At 44.0% G+C, this 19,572-nt stretch overlaps 1 long non-coding RNA gene across 4 annotated transcripts in view; it reads left to right on the top strand.

Moving 5' to 3' along the window:
• LOC139040008 (uncharacterized) overlaps positions 1-19,572 on the top strand; it is a 62,078-nt gene that overhangs the window by 27,027 nt on the left and 15,479 nt on the right. For 3 of the 4 annotated variants that reach the window (XR_011493566.1, XR_011493564.1, XR_011493565.1), the window contains one exon: positions 60-4,561. This is a non-coding gene — a long non-coding RNA (uncharacterized lncRNA). Of the gene's footprint in view, positions 1-59; positions 4,562-4,660; positions 4,767-6,607; positions 6,642-19,572 lie in introns of those variants that run through there. The other variant, XR_011493567.1, reaches the window with a different exon arrangement.

The following is a 19,572-nucleotide window of genomic DNA, read 5'->3' as shown; positions in this document are numbered from 1 at the left end:
ACTCATGACTGATCAAAAGAAAGAAATGTTCTAACAGAGTCCACTTTCTTGTTTTCTAGTGAGGAGGCATGTGGAACAGAAGATAAAAAAGTGAGTCAACATATTTTCTTTGTTTAAACATTGAATACTCAGTTCAATTAGGATGGAATTAGATTACAATGGGAGTCTGGGTGGGCCTTTATTTGGGTAGGGTTGCAAGGTTGGGCCTGAAATAGAGATAGATTGACTCATCTCCATCCATCCATCCATCCATCCATCCATCCATCCATCCACCCATCCCTCTACCCAATTAACATTTATTGACTATATACTATGTGTCAGACACTGTTCTAGGCTTTTAGGGTGCTCTGCTGATGAGGGCAGACAAAGTCTTTGCTCTCACGAAGCTATATTGTAGTCAGGGAGACACACAAAAAATGCCGAGTAAATGTTTCCTTATAGTGATACATGCTATGAAGAAAATAAAATGGGGTGATATCCCAAACAACCAGAAGATGGTTGACAACTACTGTGGGTTCCAGTTCAAATCCCTTTGACTATAGACATTCCTTACTCCTAGTTAAACTTTTTTCTTCTAAATTCTTCTACAGTGAGTATTTGGGTCCTCTTTCTGAGATTTTTTTGTCTGGTTGGGTAAATTGCCGTTGTGGGACAGGATTTATTGTGCTTATTCAATAACCCATATGTTTGTATGCAAAATCTGCCTGGAAAAGGACACAGGAAGAAACCCATCAAGATAGAGAGAGGCTTGTGGAATTCTGGAACAGGAGACAAGAGATGGAGTTTACTTTATAGCTCTTTAAGTCTGTAGGGATCATACGTAAATCAGTGATGACGTATTAAGCTCCTCTCAACCTCAGTAGGAGGGAGCCAGTCCCTCTGACTCACTGGCATGTCATTGCTCCACATAGATGGCTCATTGATGGAAGGAGAGGTGTGTGCTCACACACAACATGGTGAGGTTTGGACCCAGGACCCTAGTGGGTGCCAGGAGGGCAAGGTGAGAAGACTGTGAGCCACAAACACAAAGTTTGCCCCATCCTTGCCCTCTACTTCTCTGCTCTGGTCATCTCCCCTCTTCCGTCATCTTCCTTTCACCCTTCAAACCATTGCCATCAGCCATCCACACCCAAGGTTGTGAAACTGCTCTTGCTAAATCATCAATGACTTCCTCAGTGGCTTATCCGATGGCTTCCTATAAACAACAAACATAATGCTTTCCTTTCCATCCCAATCCCATTCCACCTCTCCACATCACTTAGCACTGTGGGTCATTATTACCTTCTGGAAAGTTCTTTTTCTTTGGACTTTTGTGACACCACTCTTTCTTAGTTCCTTTCAAATTCTGGGGGAAAACCAGATTGGCAATAGAGGAGGAAGAGCTGGGAAAAGCTTCAAGGAGCAGGCAGCTGTCCAGGTGGGTTTTAGGGATGAGGGGATGAGTTCACCTTGCAGGAAAGAAGGTATGGCCATGCCTTCATCCCAGCCCCGAGTGTATTCTCTAAAAGATGTGGATAACTGAGATCTCATGTTCTCTTTTTCTAGAAAAGAGGTTCTAGGGACAGCTCATGTCAGGAGGGTGAGTGAGATGGCTTTGAGCCCTTTAAAGCCAGTTCTACTGACCTTCAGGTACAATTGTTGTTCTCAACCTGGGGTGGTGGTGGCATCTTGGTCCCCTGGGGAGATTTGGCAATTTCTAGAGACGTTTTTGTTTGTCGACTTGGAGATGGGGGATGGTGCTACTGGCATTGAGCGAGTAGAGGCCAAGGATGCTGCTGATCATCCTACGATGCATGGGGACAGCCCCCACAGCAAAGAATGATCCGATCCCAACTGCCAATAGTGCCAAGACTGAGAAGCCCTGGTGTATACTCTTCTTAAGGTATTTGTTAATCTATCAGATTTTTTTTAAGACTGCAGGTAGAAATAGTATTTTCATTTCTAAAAGCCCTATTTCAAAGTGGGTGAATAGTGCACCTTTTCAAGGTTTGTGAACAACTTAAAAAAAAAAAGAGCTTATTCTCAATAGGCAAAAAATCACCTACAAACAGCACCATAAATTTGCTTCTGATCCTTCATGCATAGGTTTTTATCTAGTTGTGATCCACATATTATTTTCTGCTGTAAACCCAAGGAATTGATGAAATCTAAGGGTTAGTGTGTGTGTGTGCGTGTGCTTGCACACACATTTGTCTTGCTTGCTGGGGGGCAGCAAATGTGTCTTTAAAAGCAAATGCACATCTTTTGTGGCTCAGTTTTACTCCATTTTGGATCAAGTTCAATGTCCCAGGGCAGTAGAAGAGTGATTGCAGCTCTGATACAAGGCCCCAACCAGGAACTCGTTTAAATTGAAGCACACTCATGAAAATAATTCTTGATGCTCTTATTTCATTAAAAAGTCCCTTCCCCTGCCCAAAAGCAGTGTATGTGCATTTTAGATAATTATAAAATATAGATAAGCAAAAATGTGAAAAAAAATTTCCACCACCCAAAAATTGCCATTAATGCCAAAATCCTGTCCTTCCCTTTATATATCCAAAGTGAGATCATCTCCTACATGTTTTGGGCCCTGCTTTTTTGTGGTTAATGATCTCTACCTTCATATGTCAATACCTTTCCATCTCCTCTAATATTCAGTCTCTATTCAGATTTCCCCATGGGGCCCCCGGTACAGAAAAGCTGTATAAACCAAGATCCAATCACAGTGAATACTTTGTGTCTAGTAGTAAGGTCCTATAAGGTTCCTCTAATCGAGCCCAGCCCCTTTTTCTCACCACATGGGCTTGCTGAAGACACTAGGCCAGTTAGACACAAAATGTCCCAAATTCGGGATGGTGCTTCTTGAAGGTGTCGCTTATCTTGTTCCTTTATCCCTTGTACTTCCTGTCCCTGGAAATTAGATCTAAACGTTTGACGTCTTCTGGTTAAGCATTTCTGGTTAGTATGCCTCATGGGTGATGCTGGGTATTCTTTATGGCATCTGTCATAAGATAAGTGATATTTGGTTGACCTGCCTAATGATGGGCTGACATTGACCACTCAGTTAGGGTGATGACTGTCTGATGGCTCCATGTACATGCCACGTCGTCCCCTGCTACTAGGAAGTAATCTGTGGATTGCTATTTTGGCAATATGAATTTCCAATCCCCATAAAGCATTTACCTAAAGTCTTTTTTGGATTTTCATCTATAAATAGCTTTACTGAAATATAATTGTCATACAATAAATTTCACATATTTAAAATGTATAGTTTGATATGTTTTGACATCCTTCTATCTCTATGAGACTATTACCACCATCATGATAGCAAATGTATTATCATCCCTAAAAGTTTTCTCATGTCCCTTTGTAAATTCTCCCTCCTCCCTCCCTACATTCTAGCTGCTCCACTCCATCCCCAAGCAATCACCCATCTGCTTTCTGTCACTAGGTCACTGTAGATCAGTTTTCTAGAATTTTATATAAATGGAATCACACAGTATGTACTTCCGGTCCGGCTTCTTTCATTCAGCATAATCTTTTGAGATTCATTCATGTTGAGTATGTTTCAATAGTTCATTCCTTTTTATTGCTGAGTAGTATTCCATTGTATAAATATACCACGATTTGTTTATCCATTCTGTTGCCAATGGACATTTTGGTGTTTCCACTTTTTGACTGTTACAAATAAAGCTGCTATGAATATTTGTGTACAAGTCTGTGTGTGGTCATACACTCTCCTTTCTCTTTGGTATATACATAGGGGTGGAATGACTGGGTCATATGCTAGGTGTACGTTTCACCTTTTTAAGAAACTGACAAACTATTTTCCAGAGTGGTTATAGCATTTCCACCAGCTGTGAATGAGAGTTCCAGTTGCTCCATATCCTCACCAGTCCTAGTATGATCAGTCTTCTTAATTTTTGCTGTTCTGACAGATGTGTGGTGGTACCTCACTTTGTTTTTAATTTAATTTCCCTAATGTCTAAAGATGTCAAACCTCTTTTCTTGTGCTTATTTAACATCTATATATCTTCTTTGGATGAAGGGTCTGTTTAATCTTTTATCTATTTTGAATTGGGTTGTTCGTATTATTGAGTTTTGAAGAACTCTTTATATATTTTGGATACAAGTTCTTCCTGAGATGTGTGATTTGCAAATATTTTCTGCCAGTTTGTGACTCATCTCTTCATTCTGTTAACAGTGAGACCACGGGCTAGAAGAGCCCTTAGCATCAATCTATTCTCAGGCCCTTGTTTTGCAGATGGGAAAAAACGAGGACCAGAAAGGTCAAGCGACTGGCCCAGGGCTGCACAGTTAGTTGGTGGCTGAGCTTAGAGCAGGTCTGGGCACCCTGGTTCCGGGCCCAGGGCTCTTTGTCTTGCAGTAGGCTGCCTGCCTCTTTGAGCTTCATCCATAAAACGGCTAAGCTTCTGTTCACTCTAACACGGGTTGTCGAGAAGCAAAATGTTCAGTCAGACGAATTACTTATCATCGTGGAGACCCGAAGATGCATTACTAAATTCTGCCTACCTTCCCCAGACTCTTTCAAAATGTTTTCCGGATTACATTCATGCTGGTGTTCTAAGTAAACAGGTAGATTCATGAAATCAGTTGTCTGCAGAACTGTAATATGCCTGCAGCAATTTACTCTAAATGATACGCTGTGATCATTCATCAGGCCAAAAGAAGAGAGGAAACAGAGCTCCTGTTCTGACCCACAGCCTGGCCAGATCCGGCTTGAGGACCCTTGAGGGAGCCAAGAGGGCAGCAGATATTTCTGACCAGTGAGTAGATTTGGGGCTGCAGAGATTTGGGGGCGGGGACTTGTCAAACAGATGTTGGGATCTCAGATAGCACAGATCTAAAGGACTGTAAAGTTAGAAGGGACTTTGAAATGCACCTTGTCAACCCAACCTGTTTCACAGCTGTGAAAGGACGTGCTTATCTGCCTTGGCTGTAGTCACTCGGTGACAGATGCAGGGGGATTCAGTTGAGAGATGACCATTACAGGACTATATGGGAGACTAGGAGAATGGAACTGAGGCTCAACCACTATGGGACAGAGTGGGCAAAAGGAGAAAATACTAAAAGCTTTAAAAAGGGGGATTTATTATCTTGATCATAGTCCCAAGAACTAGTGGCATCAAGTACGGACATATAAATCCTACAGGGCTCAAACCACAGCCTCACCCAGGGGTGGCCCAGGATGTCACATAGGATGTCCCTGCGTTTGTAAGAAATTAGGGCTTGAAGACCTCGAAAAGCTCTTACCTGTGCTAAGATTCAATATTTGCACCCTCTTCTCCTTTCCTTCTTTCTCTTTTACTGAATGACTGCATGGAGAGTGCACAGACTATGTGTCACACAGATCTTACTTTCTCTTTTTAGCATGCTTTTGTGAAAAATTGTTTTATATTATCACTAAAGGGGTAAAGTGAAAGAGAACCCTTCTTTGGCTTAAGGGTATTTTCCTGCCATATTAGTCAGGGTTCTCCAGAGAAACAGAACCAATAGGAGATACATATATATATATACACATACATACACACACACACACACATATATATATATATGAAGAGATTTATTTTAAGGAATTGGCTTGGTGTCCAAAGGCAGTCTGCTGGTGAACCAGGAAGAGCTGATACCACAGATGAAGTCTGAAGGCCATTTGCTGGAGAACTCCCTTTTGCTCTGGAGAGGTCAGCCTGCTGTTCTATTTAGGCCTTCAACTAATTGGCTGAGGCCGACCCACATTATGGAGGGCAATCTGCTTTACTCAAAGTCCACCAATTTTAAATGTAAATCTCATCCAAATACACCTGCACAGAAACACTCAGTATAATATTTGCCAAATATCTGGGCACCCCATGGTCCAGCCAAGTTGACATATAAGATTAACCATCGTACCCACTTAGAACCTTCTGTGTTTACCTCCAGAATACCTTTTGGAAAGAGTTTTGTAGAAGCAAGCACCTTCTTTCACTCTTGTCATAAGAGTTTCATTTGTTGTACTTTATAGTCATCAACGTTTAATCCCTGCGTCAGTACCCAAGAAGCAAGAACTGTCATCTTCCTATGTGAAGTATCTAAAATAGTCAAATGCATAGAATCAAAAGTGGAAGCGTGGTTGCCAGAGGCTGGGGGAGAGGGTACGGGGAGTCTCTAATCACCGGGCGTAGAGTCTCAGTTAAGCAAGAGGAATCATCTCTGAAGATCTGCTGTGCAGCATTGTATAGTACACTTGTATACTATACAACTACAGTTGTATACAAATCCAACTACACAATTGTTGTATAGTCAACAATTCTGTATTGTAGACTTTATTTGTTAAGGGGGTAGCTCTCTTCACAAATTAAGTTTGTGTACCTTGTGCAATTAAAAGAAGGTGAGGAGATGGACATGGATTTGGGGAGGCCGGTAACTGGCCCAAGATTGCACATGCATCAGAGGCCAAGTCAGGGCCCGGTCTTGCTGTCTCTGAAGCAGATGGTCTTGGCCACAAGGCCATCCAGCCTCCTGAGTGTCTCGAGAGAACCCCCAGCTCAGAATGGAGCTCCGTCCTCTACTTGCCCTTGCATCATTTCAGCCTATGGGAGTTCTAACAGTCTTCCTCTTCTTTGTCTAGGGAGGAGGCAGCTGGAGTTAGAGATCAGAAAAGGGTGAGTGACGGTCCTAATGATGTGACTTGCTAACCCTCAAACTGCTGTTCTCCATCTGGGGAAAATAAGGAAGGGGGTTTCAAACAAGGGCATCTTCAACTAGAATGAGACTTTGTTCAAGATGGCCTTCTTTATCATGAACAGTAGAAGCAGCGGTCTAGAGTCAAACAGGAAAATCCTAAATACTGTGTTTCTCCATGGATCACTGAGCAAAAGTCTTCACGACAGGAAACACAGTATTTCATTGAGTCTAGCCATGCATGTTTTCACAATTTAGCATCTCAGAAATTGGGGTGTGTCCCACAATTGATGGCATCTTAGCATTGTGTCATAGTTTGACAGCGATATATTTTTTTCCTTAAGAGAATATGAAAAAAATCAATGGCACCTTAGACTTAATGAAATATAGTGGTAAAGTCATGTGAGAATTGGGTTATACTGATGGTTGCTTGCAATAGTTATTCATTAACTTGAACTTTGGGTTCACTTTTTTAAATTTAAGAATTATCACAGTAAAATTAACTTTTATGGGTGTTACGTGTGCATATCGTTCTATGAATTTTAGCCATCTATAGATTCATGTAATCACCACCACAATTAGGATGCAGAGCAATTCCAGTCGCCCCCAAAGTCTCCTTTGTGTTAACCCTTCAGTCTTCCTTCTTTCCCTGCAATTGCTCCCCAACTCCTGGCAATCACTGATCTCTTCTCCATAGTTTCGTCTTTTGGAAAATGTCATATAAACAGATTCATATAATATGTAACCTTTTGAGACTAGCTTTATAATTCATTCAGTTCATTCATTCTGCTGCATGTAATTCGTTCATTCAAGCTACTGTGTGCACCAAAGTTAGTTCTTTTTTTTTTTCCTGAGGAAGATTCACTCTGAGCTGACATCTGTTACCAATCTTCCTCTTTTTTTTTTTTGCTTGAGGAAGACTCGCCCTGAGCAAACATCTGTGCCAGTCTTTCTCTATTTTGCGTGTGGGTCACCACCACAGCATGGCCGCTGACGAGTGGTGTAGGTCGCGCCCAGGAACTGAACCCAGGCTGCCAAAGCAGAGCATGCCGAACTTAACCACTAGGCCACAGGGCCTGCGCAATAGTTAGTTCTTTTTTATTGCTGAATAATATTTCATTGTATAGATGAGCTCCAGTTTGTTTAATCAGTCACCTGTTGAAGAAGTTTGGATTGTTGCCATGTTTTGGCAATTTTAAGTAGAGCTGCTATAATCTTTCATGCATGAGCTCTTGTGTGAATATCAGTTTTATCCTCTGGGGTAAATACTCAGGTGTGGCTTTTTATGAAACTGCCAAACTGTTTTGCACAGTGGCTGTACGATTTTGTATTCCCACCTGCAACGTATGAGAATTCCAGTTGCTCTATGTCCTTGTCAGCACTTAGTATTGTCCGTATTTTTAATTTAATCATTCTAATAGGTATATAGTGGTATTTCACAGTGGTTTTAATTTGAGTTTCTACAATGGCTGATGATGAACAACTTTTCATGTGTTTATTTGCTATCCATATGTACCCTTTGACTCAGTATCTGTTCAAGTCTTTTGTCCAGTTTTTAGTTATTTGCTCCCTTACTATTGAGTTTTGAGGAATTTTCACATATTCTGGATGCAAATCCTTAGTCAGACTCACTAAAAAAAAAAGAGAGAAGTCTCAAATAAATAAAATTAGAAACGAGAGAGGAGAAATCACAACAGATACCAAAGAAATACAAAGGATCATAAGAGAATACTATGAAAAACTATATGCCAACAAATTGAACAACCTAGAAGAAATGGATAAATTCCTAGACTCATACAACCTACCCAAACTGAATCAGGAAGAAATAGAGAATCTGAATAGACCAATCACAAGTAAAGAAATAGAAAAAGTAATCAAAAACCTCCCCAAAAATAAGAGTCCAGGACCAGACAGCTTCTCTGGAGAATTCTACCAAACATTCAAAGAAGATTTAATACCTATCCTTCTCAAACTGTTCCAGAAAATAGAGGAAGATGGAGCACTCCCTAACACATTCTATGAAGCCAACATCACCCTGATCCCCAAACCTGACAAGGACAACACAAAGAAGGAAAACTACAGGCCAACATCACTGATGAACATAGATGCAAAAATCCTCAACAAAATTTTGGCAACCCGAATACAGTAATATATCAAAAAGATTATACACCATGATCAAGTGGGATTTATGCCAGGGACACAGGGATGGTTCAACATCCACAAGTCAATCAACGTGATTCACTACATTAACAAAATGAGAAACAAAAACCACATGATCATCTCAATAGATGCAGAGAAAGCATTCGACAAGATCCAACATCCATTTACGATAAAAACCCTCAATAAAATAGGTATAGAAGGAAAGTACCTGAAAATAATAAAGGTCATATATGACAAACCCACAGCCAACATCATACTCAACGGACAAAAACTGAAACCCATCCCTCTCAGAACAGGAACAAGACAAGGGTGCCCACTTTCACCACTCTTATTCAACATAGTACTGGAGGTTTTGGCCAGAGCAATTTGGCAGGAAAAAGAAATGAAAGGAATCCAAATAGGCAACGAAGAAGTAAAACTCTTGCTGTTTGCAGACGACATGATCTTATATATAGAAAACCCCAAAGAATCCATAGAAAAACTATTAGAAACAATCAACAACTACAGCAAAGTTGCAGGGTATAAAATCAACATACATAAATCAGTAGCATTTCTATATGCTAACAATGAACTAACAGAAAAAGATCTCAAGAACTCAACCCCATTCACGACTGCAACAAAAAGAATAAAATACCTTGGGATAAATTTAACCAAGGAAGTGAAAGATGTATACAATGAAAACTACAAGACCTTCTTGAAAGAAATCAACAACGACATAAAGAGGTGGAAACACATTCCATGCACATGGATTGGAAGAATAAACATAGTTAGAATGTCCATACTACCTAAAGCAATCTACAGATTCAATGCTATCCCAATTAGAATTCCAATGTCATTCTTTACAGAAATTGAACAAAGAATCCTAAAATTCATATGGGGCAACAAAAAGACCCTGAATTGCTAAAGCAATCCTGAGAAAGAAGAACAAAGCTGGAGGCATCACAATCCCTGACTTCAAAACATACTACAAAGCTACAGTAATCAAAACAGCATGGTACTGGTACAAAAACAGATGCACAGATCAATGGAACAGAATTGAAAGCCCAGAAATAAAACCACACATCTATGGACAGCTAATCTTTGACAAAGGAGCTGAGGGCCTACAATGGAGGAAAGAAAATCTCTTCAACAAATGGTGCTGGGAAAAATGGACAGCCACATGTAAAAGAATGAAAATCAACCATTCTTTTTCACCATTTACTAAAATAAACTCAAAATGGATCAAAGACCTAGAGATTAGGCCTGAAACAATAAGTCTTCTAGAAGAGAATATCGGCAGTACACTCTTTGACATCAGCTTCAAAAGAATCTTTTCAGACACCATAACCCCTCACATGAGGGAAACAATAGAAAGAATAAACAAATGGGACTTCATCAGACTAAAGAGCTTCTTCAAGGCAAGGGAAAACAGGATTGAAACAAAAAAACAGCCCGCTAATTGGGAAAAAATATTCACAAGTTATTTATCCAACAAAGGGTTAATCTCCATAACATACAAAGAACTCACACAACTCAACAACAAAAAATCAAACAACCCAATTACAAAATGGGCAGGGGACATGAACAGACATTTCTCCATAGAAGATATACGGATGGCCAATAGACACATGAAAAGATGCTCATCATCACTAATCATCAGGGAAATGCAAATCAAAACTACACTAAGATATCACCTTACACCTGTTAGAATGGCAAAAATATCCAAAACCAAGAGTGACAAATGTTGGAGAGGCTGTGGAGAAAAGGGAACCCTCATACACTGTTGGTGGGAATGCAAACTGGTGCACCCACTATGGAAAACAGTATGGAGATTCCTCAAAAAGTTAAGAATAGAAATACCTTATGACCCAGCCATCCCACTACTGGGTATCTATCCTAAGAACCTGAAATCAGCAATTTCAGAAGCTCCATGCACCCCTATGTTCATCGCAGCATTATTCACAATAGCCAAGTCATGGAACCAACTTAAGTGCCCAGCAACTGATGATTGTATAAAGAAGATGTGGTATACATATACAATGGAATACTACTCAGCCATAAAAAAGGACAAAGTCGTCCCATTCACAACAACATGGATAGACCTTGAGGATATTATGTTGAGTGAAATAAGCCAGACAGAGAAAGACGAACTCTGTATGACTCTACTCATAGGTGGTAGTTAACATATGGACAAAGAGAACTGATCAGTGGTTGCCAGGGGAAAGGGGGGTGGGGGGAGGGCACTAGGGGTGAAGTGGTGTACCTACAACATGACTAATAATCATGTACAAGTGTAATTTCACAAGGATGTTAACTTTCATAACCTTAATAAAAAAAAATAGGGAAAGTCTCTTAAAGTGAGACTCCAAATCCAGAAATTTTAAAGAAAAAAAAATAAATAAAAATAAAGGGATTTTCGGCATGTCAACTATGACAAGAGAAAGAAGTGGACTTATATGTATGCACATGGTGAAGATGCCCGAGACAGACTCGTAAGAGGAGAAACAAGTTATAGAACAGTATGGTGTAGTATGATGCTTAAAAAAAGAAAAGACTGGAGGCTGGCCCCGTGGCCGAGTGGTTAAGTTCGTGTGCTCTGCTGCAAGCGGCCCAGTGTTTCGTTGGTTCGAATCCTGGGCGCGGACATGGCACTGCTCATCAAACCACGCTGAGGCAGTGTCCCACATGCTACAACTAGAAGGACCCACAACGAAGAATATACAACTATGTACCGGGGGGCTTTGGGGAGAAAAAGGAAAAAATAAAATCTTTAAAAAAAAAAAAAAGAAAGAAAAGACTGGAAAGCCATATACCAATTGACTCAGCAGCACTTTTCCCCCCTTAATTGTACACCTAAGGGACAGAATTGTAGCAGGGGGCTGGGACTTCATTGTCAATATTACAGGTTTCTGTACAAGACTTTTACATAATGAACATGTATCGATTTCATAATTATGAAAAGCAATAAAGAAATAGGAAAGTTGGATGGAGAATAATAAAACTAATGGACACACTTGTGCAGGCATTTTGGTCCATATAGACAGTCACGCTCCCTGGGACATCTTTGAGACCATAGTCTGAGCCTTATCTGTCTTTGCAACATCCGTAGCATCTGGACTGGTAGGTTCTCAGTCAGTGCTATTTAAAGTAAAATGAATAAATAATAAAAGTTATTCTTGGGACATGTTCAAGTTAGCGTCATTGTTTTGTTTTGGCTCATTACTTTCTACTTTTCTTCAGGTCTTTTCTTCTCACTAATCCACTGTGATTTGTTGCCCCAGAACAGGACTTAACAAGATCCCAGAGCCAGGGAGTGGCAGTCACTGGGGTGTTGAAGGCTGGCTGTCCCCATCACTGGTCCACTTGCTTAGAGCTCTCTTTCCCATCCTTACTTACATGACCCCTGTTGGACTTGTGTGGTTCAGGGGTAGCTTCCCACATGCAGGTTGCTGAAAGAATGGTACTCTGATGCTGAAGGCCTGGGGGCCGAACTCTTGTCATCTGCATACCCCTTTACCTTCAGATCCTCAAAGCACTTCATTTATCCCCAAAACGATGCTATGAAATAAGCAATAGCTTCACCTGTGTTTTACTGAGGATACTTATGCTTATAAAAGCCACATAATGTGCCCCACATCACGCAGCCAGTGAGCTGTGGAGGTAGAACCCCGGGACTTCTGTCTGACCGCCGTCCTGCAAGCCTTTGTGTTTAGAGAAGAATGAGAGGCTTCAGCCTGGAGCTCTCTCCTCAACCCCGTCCAGATTCCAAGGTCCTAAGGTCTTCCCAGTGGCTCTCTCTGTCCAGGGAGATGCAGCTGACACTCTCCCATGAGCATGAACCCAACAGCCAGTTATGTATACGCTGTAGGCAAGACTTGTTTTTTTAACTTGTAAAAATCATAAAACATAAAAATGGAAGTGTAAATCATGTATGCAAACAGTTTAAAGAAGACTAATAAAACTATCCCTTTTGTACTCACCACTCAGCTTAAGAAGTACCCACTTGACCCACACACCTGAAGGCCCAGGGCCTCCCCTCGGTCACATGCCCACCCCTACCCATCACAGACGTCACCATTCTCCCGATTTCTCCTAATCCTTCTCTTTTCTTTAGAGTTTCATCACATATGTGTTTATGCCTAAATAGTATATTGATTAATTTTATTTTTGAACTTTAAATCCTTTAAATTTGTTCTGCTGTGTGCTTTTAATTTTGCAAGTTTTAATTTAAAGCCATTTATTTGAGTCTAGAGTCATCAACCTGTCCTCCTTTTGTGAATGGTTATATCTAAGTTGGAAGTGATTTTCTATTTGACTCAGTGACCTTTCCGTCATCATTGCCATCTACTGTCATATTTCGCTTCACTTCCACAAAGCCTTAAAGGACTAGGTAAATTTGGGTATGAAATTCAATTCAATTTCGTCAGAATTTAATCGTATATAAACAACTATATATCTCTATGCAGAACAAAAGAATGACCCAAATATCTACCACCCTAGGATGTAGATTGATTGATTTGAGTCAGGTGAACGTGCTATCCTAATTCAAACTCAGTATTTCACAAATGTCAGCATCTTCTCCTCTGTGGTTGATCCTCTCATATTCCCGGTAAAACCCTCCAGTCACCTTTGACCTCTATTTCTCCCTTATCCCTCACTCGGAATCAACTGCTGAATCTTGGCAGTTACACATTCCTGCATCACTTCATTCCTTCCACCTGACCCTCTCTGTCCATCACCTGGATTATCTCAACAGCCTCCCGACACGTCTCCCAGCTCAGCTGCAGCCCTCCTGAGGGCTCTCGCACTCGTGGTCCGCTGTAGTCTTTCCGAAGCCTGGCTCTGTCCCACTCCCTTGACTATTACCTCCTCTCCCTCACCCCTTTCTTGAAGAGTCAGGCTCATCCACATGGACTGGAAGGTGATGGAATAAGGGGTGGACACAACTCAAGCTGGCCCAGTTTTTCTTTCCCAGAAACTTGTAATGGGGTGGGGGGTGTTCAAGAGACAGAGTCAGCTTGCTCTGGAGAATCAAGCACTGAGATTCTGTAAATTTGGGGTCAGATTTAACATCTCAGCAGATCAAGGACTCATGCAAGCAGAAATGTGAGGGCAGAAATCCTAAGTAAATGGGAAGAGAGTCTACAAAGAAAAGAGAAAAATGGGACAGATGCACAAAAAGAATCAGACAAGACACCATGCGGAGAGAGAGAGAGAGAATAAATTCCTATTTTACAGGAACAAATTTGAGTAAATTTCAGTTTCTTGCAAACTATTGACCCCTAAGATGCTGGTCTACCTCAAATGATGCCACCTTCCAAAAAGTCTTGAGTCTTAGCTGGGGTTTCCCTGAAGACAGAGCCTGCAACAAGGACGGGGAGGAGGTAGTCATGGGGAAGGTGACCCCAGGAAGCAGGGAGTGGGGAGAGAAAGGACAGGAGAAAAGGCCAAGAGTCTGCTTTATTGAGCTGGGTGCCCTGGGAGCACCTGGGCTCGACCCTGTTGCAGACCCTGTGAGGAACCAGATAGAACGTGTTCAGATTAGCCCCTCCAAAAGGCAGGAGGTTGGGTCACTGCCCGACAACTCCTGTCCCCTGTTGGTTGAACGTTGCCCCCTGGGGACATTAACTTCTGCAATTCTGGCTGTACCTGCAAGTGCAGGTGAAGCATGAAGGAACTCTCGTGCCCCAGAGAAAGCCCCGAGACAGCCAAGTGGAGAGGGGAGGCGGAACAGTATCGGCATGCGCACGCACGGGGGCCTGCCACCATAGCTGCAACAGACACTGGGGACGGGGAGGGGATGTGTCATGGGGAGCCAAGTGTCTGCTAAACCTTCCAGATTCCTCTATGCTTTATATACCTGGACATTCCTCTTTTAACCAACCAGGCACTATCTAGTCCAGACCAAACTTCCCCACCGTACCTCAGCCTTCGTAACGGAAGCTCCTTGACTTAATCTTGCAACCCAGAGTTCCCCAAATACCACTGTTGACTGGGGCACACTAGGAAGGGGACTGAACTGCCCTACATTTGGAAACCGCACCCAGTTCTAACACGGAAAGGACTATTTTATTGATCATCTTCCTCTGCAAGTGCTCCAGCCATCTCCACCCACAAGTCCCATCTCTGCCATCGCCCAGCTGCACAACTTTGGTTAAATTACCACCCCGCACCTCCACACCCCCAGCTTTCTAAGCCTCCGTTTTCCTCACCTGTAGAAATGGAACTACTAATATCTATCTTGGAGGCTTGCTGGGAGCATTGCCTAAGGTGATGTGTGAAAGTACCTAGTAAGGGGACAAGTAGATTGCAAAAGCTCTGTGTAGGTCACTTGCCTTGTGTGTGCCTTCTCCAGGGATAAGTACTTGCAAGAGGGGCTGTTTTGCCTGCAAAATGTGTTCTCCTTTTTTTCATGTAAGAGCCTCTTAGCTTTCTCTTGGGAAACCACCCCTTCCTTGCTCTGTCCATCAGACAGAGCTGCCCCACGTCTCCTGACCTAGAATGGGCACACGGCCCAGGCCTGGTAATCAGACCCACAGCGGTGGTTTTAAGATGGCCACGTGGTCCATTGGGTGTCAGTACTTTAGTGTGGACTACTGGGAAAGAGGAATCTCTTTCTACTTGACTTCTGAGCAGATAGGACATGAGCCTGGAGCTGTCAGCGTCCATCTCGTCACGATGAGGCGGCAAGTCTTCTGAGAGTGAAGCTCACCCAGTGGAATAAGTTGCTGAGAGATGGTAAAAAGAAAAAAAAAAGACTTAATCCTGGTGGCACCATTTGGACGCCGGGATCTAACTATGCCTGAAATAGGACTTTCTAGTTACTTAGGTGAATAAATGTTTGAGTTGAGTTTCTGCCACTTGTAACGCCCAAAGTCATAACTGACATTAGCATTTGCCTTCTTAAGGATTCAAATGGCCAGCCATGGGAGAAGGAGCGGTAATAAGTGTGAGAGGCCTTGGACAACCAGGGTGGCCCGCGGCCCACTTTGGCTCATGGTGTGTCTCTACCAAGCTATCAATTCACTCTGATGAGGGGTCTCAAGTCGGAGAAGACTACCTGCTTCCAGGAAGGGTGAGGGAGGCAGGGCTGGCAGCTGGCGGGGTCTTTCCTGGCTGAGCAGACCGCATGCATGTTCCTGGTTGATGCTGGGCCACTGACCTGGGCCCATCCTCCTGCACTAGACCCGACCCACCGTGCCGACTGGACCCTCCCCCTTCAGGGCACCAGGCTCAGTGTTTCTGACCCTCCATCCACAGCGAAACTGTCCTCCTGTGAGCCCAGCCTCGCAGCCACGTACTCAGCTGATGTGTAGTCAGACCTGCGTGGAGCATTCTGGAGATAATAGTTCAACCTGGAGGGATTCTGGTGTCTAAAATTCCCACTAGCAATTTCAGAGCAAGAAGGGCCTTTCAATTAGGAGCTGCTTCATCATCTGAGGACATACAGAGCCAGCGGTTTCTTTGGGCTCAGTAACACTTAGGAGGATGCTGTGTGTCCTTCAGTGATTGGCCCCCTTTCCTCTGGTTCTCGACTTTTCCCAAGGGAGTCTCACAAGTTTCTTCCGGACATTGGCTGTGTTAGTCAAGATCTGGCTGGAAACTGATACAAACTCAAATGGGGTGTGTTAGTCTGCTAGCGCTGCTGTAAGAAATGGCCAGAAACTGGGCAGCTTACAACAACAGAAATGGGTTGTCTCACAGTTCTGGAGGCTAGAAGTCCAAGACCAAGGGGTGGGCGGCGCCATGCTCTCCCTGGGACCTGCGGGAGAGAACGCTTCCTTGCCTCCTCCTGGCTTCTGGTGGGTGCTGGCAATGCCTGGCCTTCCTTGGCTTGCAGATGCCTCAATCCAAGCTCTGCCTGGGTCATCACGTGGCATTCTCCCTGTGAGTCTCTGGCTTCACATGGCGCTCTTCTTATAAGGACACCAGTCACAGTGAATTAGGGCTCCACCCACCTCTATGATGACCTCACGTTAACTAGTTACACCTGCACTGGCTCCCTTTCCAAATAAGGTGACATTTCTGAGGTGCTGGGGGTTAGGACTTCCACGTATCTTTTTATGGGAGACAAAATCCAACCCACAACATGGGGTAATGAAGTGTAATGGGGTAAGGAGAGTGTAATGAAGAAACTAGTTAGAGAGGTGTGGTCAACACAAGATGATGGTGCACCCAGGGCTAACAACAGCCAGGAGTCACGAGCACCCTGAGATCTGAAGGGGCAAAGGGAAGGAGCAGTTCCAGAGTGTAACCCAAGGGGACAGCTGCCTGACAGGAGCCGTGGCTTTCAGTGGTGGATGGCAATCAAGCCACAGCAACCTGGCAGGGAGAAAGCTGGGGACCTCATTCTCTTTCTGCCAGCCAATCTGCAATGGCCAAACCCAATCAGTAGCCAAGAGAGCCCACAGCTGCAGCCCAGGAAGGCCAGCCTCCTGGAGCACCAAGATGGCAAGGTAACAGGATCTGGAGGGGTAGAAACTGTCTCAGACACCGGCCTTGGCACCCTAGCACTGTACCTCTATTTGTGCTGTCTTCCGGGGGCCATTCTTCAGGAGCCCCTGAGGCTCCAGGCGATGTGCTCTCAACGCCAAAGATTCTCCTACTCTTCAGAGAAGTGCCCAGATGTCAGCAGTGCTTGCCAGTGTATGTGATTGTTTTTTCTCTGCTTTATGCTTTCCCACTTTTTCCAATTTTTAAAATTTTGTAGATATTGGGGGAAAAACCCAGAAAACCACCTCCCTCTCTCTCAGCGTGGAGTACTGAGGGTTGCTTCAAGCTCTGCAGTGTCCGCCACCACAGTCAGTCACTCTGTGGCTCCTGGAGTCCAGTTCTTCTGTGTCCCAGGGGCTAAGGGCCCTCAGGACGTCCTGATTCAGTCTAGGGAATCTTGCAGAGTTTTCTCCTCTGTGAAATGGACTTATCAGCCCTTGCAATGGATCAAGGTTGCTGTGAAGACAAAATGGGATCTCGGAGGCGAACGCTCATCGGATTATGAATTGCGTGTAATTGTGCGGGATTACTACTATTACGCTCTGCCGGGTTTCAGCGGAGCGAAGGTAGCTGTAGAAGAGGTTTGGAACAACCGCGACACCTGGTGGCCATTCTTCATATTGCATGACCCTCCCCCTCTAATTTTTTTGCCTGTATGTTTCAACGTCAGGGCTGTGAATTTTGGTTGGCTAGGCTGGTGAGATACCCCATCCTGAGAGGGCAGGAGGGCTTGACGGAACACAGGGACAACTGAAAGGCAAGACGGAGCATCAATCAGCGGGAGACCAAAGTCCATGGACAGGAAATTCAACTTTGGGGTGCCTGGGGTGCCGGGCAGGCAGTCCTGCTGAGGCTGGGTCCATCCGCGGGTCTCTGACCCACGTCGGCTGCAGGGCCCCTCCGCCAGGCAGCAGGGGAGAGCAAAGCAGACCCACTGACACGGGAGTGGATCTTCCTGCTCCGTTGCTCCACGTGGCTTCTTTTGGGGGAATCCCAGGGGCTTCCCTGGAAGTCTGAGGGAAATCTGAGGTCTTCCCCCGACCTCGGGATCCTCGCTGTCCCAGAATGTGGCTCAGTGCCAGCGTGGACTCTCCCAAGACGCAGTCCCTCCCTCTCCTTCCCCGCTCTCCACCCAAAATATCGTGCCCTCTGCCCCACTGCAGTGAACTCCCCTGAGGGGAGACAGCGTCCTACAGGGAGCAGGTTAGGACCCCTGTGGCCCAGGCTCCAGCCCTTCTTGTCCTAAGCTGCCACCTCCGTTTCTGGGACCAATCAAGTTTCAATCCTTTTCCTGAAGCTGTGGTCTCCCGTGTCCCCGACGTCTCCGCGCGCTCTCCGTTGGTTCCGGCTTGAGCACCCCTACGGCGTATGCTCCCCCAAGAACAATAATAAAAGCTCTCGAAGGATGGCCGGTCGTCTTGCTGGCTCTAGGGCTCTGCTGCCCGCTGCTTGACTGACCTCCTAAGTGCTGGTGTCACATCCTGACCGTCAGCCTTATCCTGGGGCAGGTCAGCTCCGGCTCCGCGGTGACGCGGAGATCCTGGGCGTTTTGCTTTTTAAATTAAGGGTTATATATGTGTGTATATGTACCATATGAATGTTAATTTTGCAAATGGCTTGGGTTCCAGGAGGAAATTTGGGTCCTCTTTCATGATAAATATTAGAAAAGTTTGAATCAGTAGTTACAACATTAGTGCAAAAAATGGACCCTACACTTTCCAAGATGCCAAGAATCATTCTGTTTTGATAAGAAAAACTAAAGGAGGAGAAACACCTCCCAATAACCAGGATGGCAGTTTTAAATGAATTTTTCTTTGAGAATGTAAGAAAAGGCTGGAATGAGGTGGCAACCCCGGGGATTCGCTGCATCTTAGAATTAACTGAGAAACTTAAAATGCAGCTGTGTCTGGGCCCTCCTTCAAACCAATTAAATCTGGGGAAGAGGCTGATTCTGATGTGCTGCCAGGACGGAAAATTAAAGCTCTGCTGTGCTGCCAACCTGGGAGCGGACAGCCACATGTGGCTATTTAAGTTCAGATTAATTAAAATTAAATAAAGTTAAAAATTCGGTTTCTTGGTTGCACAGGCCACATTTCCAAGTGCTCTGCAGCCACATGTGGCTAGTGGCTGCCATATTGGACAATGCAGATTATGGAATATTTCCATCACGGCGGCAAGTTCTATTTGGCAGCGCTGTCCTAGGGGTTGCCAAGCCTTGCTTTGGTTGTTGGAGGCTGACGTGGGCGGGTCACCCTTGTATAAAATGGAGGTGTTTTTCTG

The sequence above is a fragment of the Equus asinus genome, chromosome 13, assembly GCF_041296235.1.
Source record: "Equus asinus isolate D_3611 breed Donkey chromosome 13, EquAss-T2T_v2, whole genome shotgun sequence".
NCBI classification, from domain to species: domain Eukaryota; kingdom Metazoa; phylum Chordata; class Mammalia; order Perissodactyla; family Equidae; genus Equus; species Equus asinus.
The sequence above is the reverse complement of the archived record's forward strand: the minus strand, read 5'-3'. Positions and strand labels throughout refer to the sequence as shown.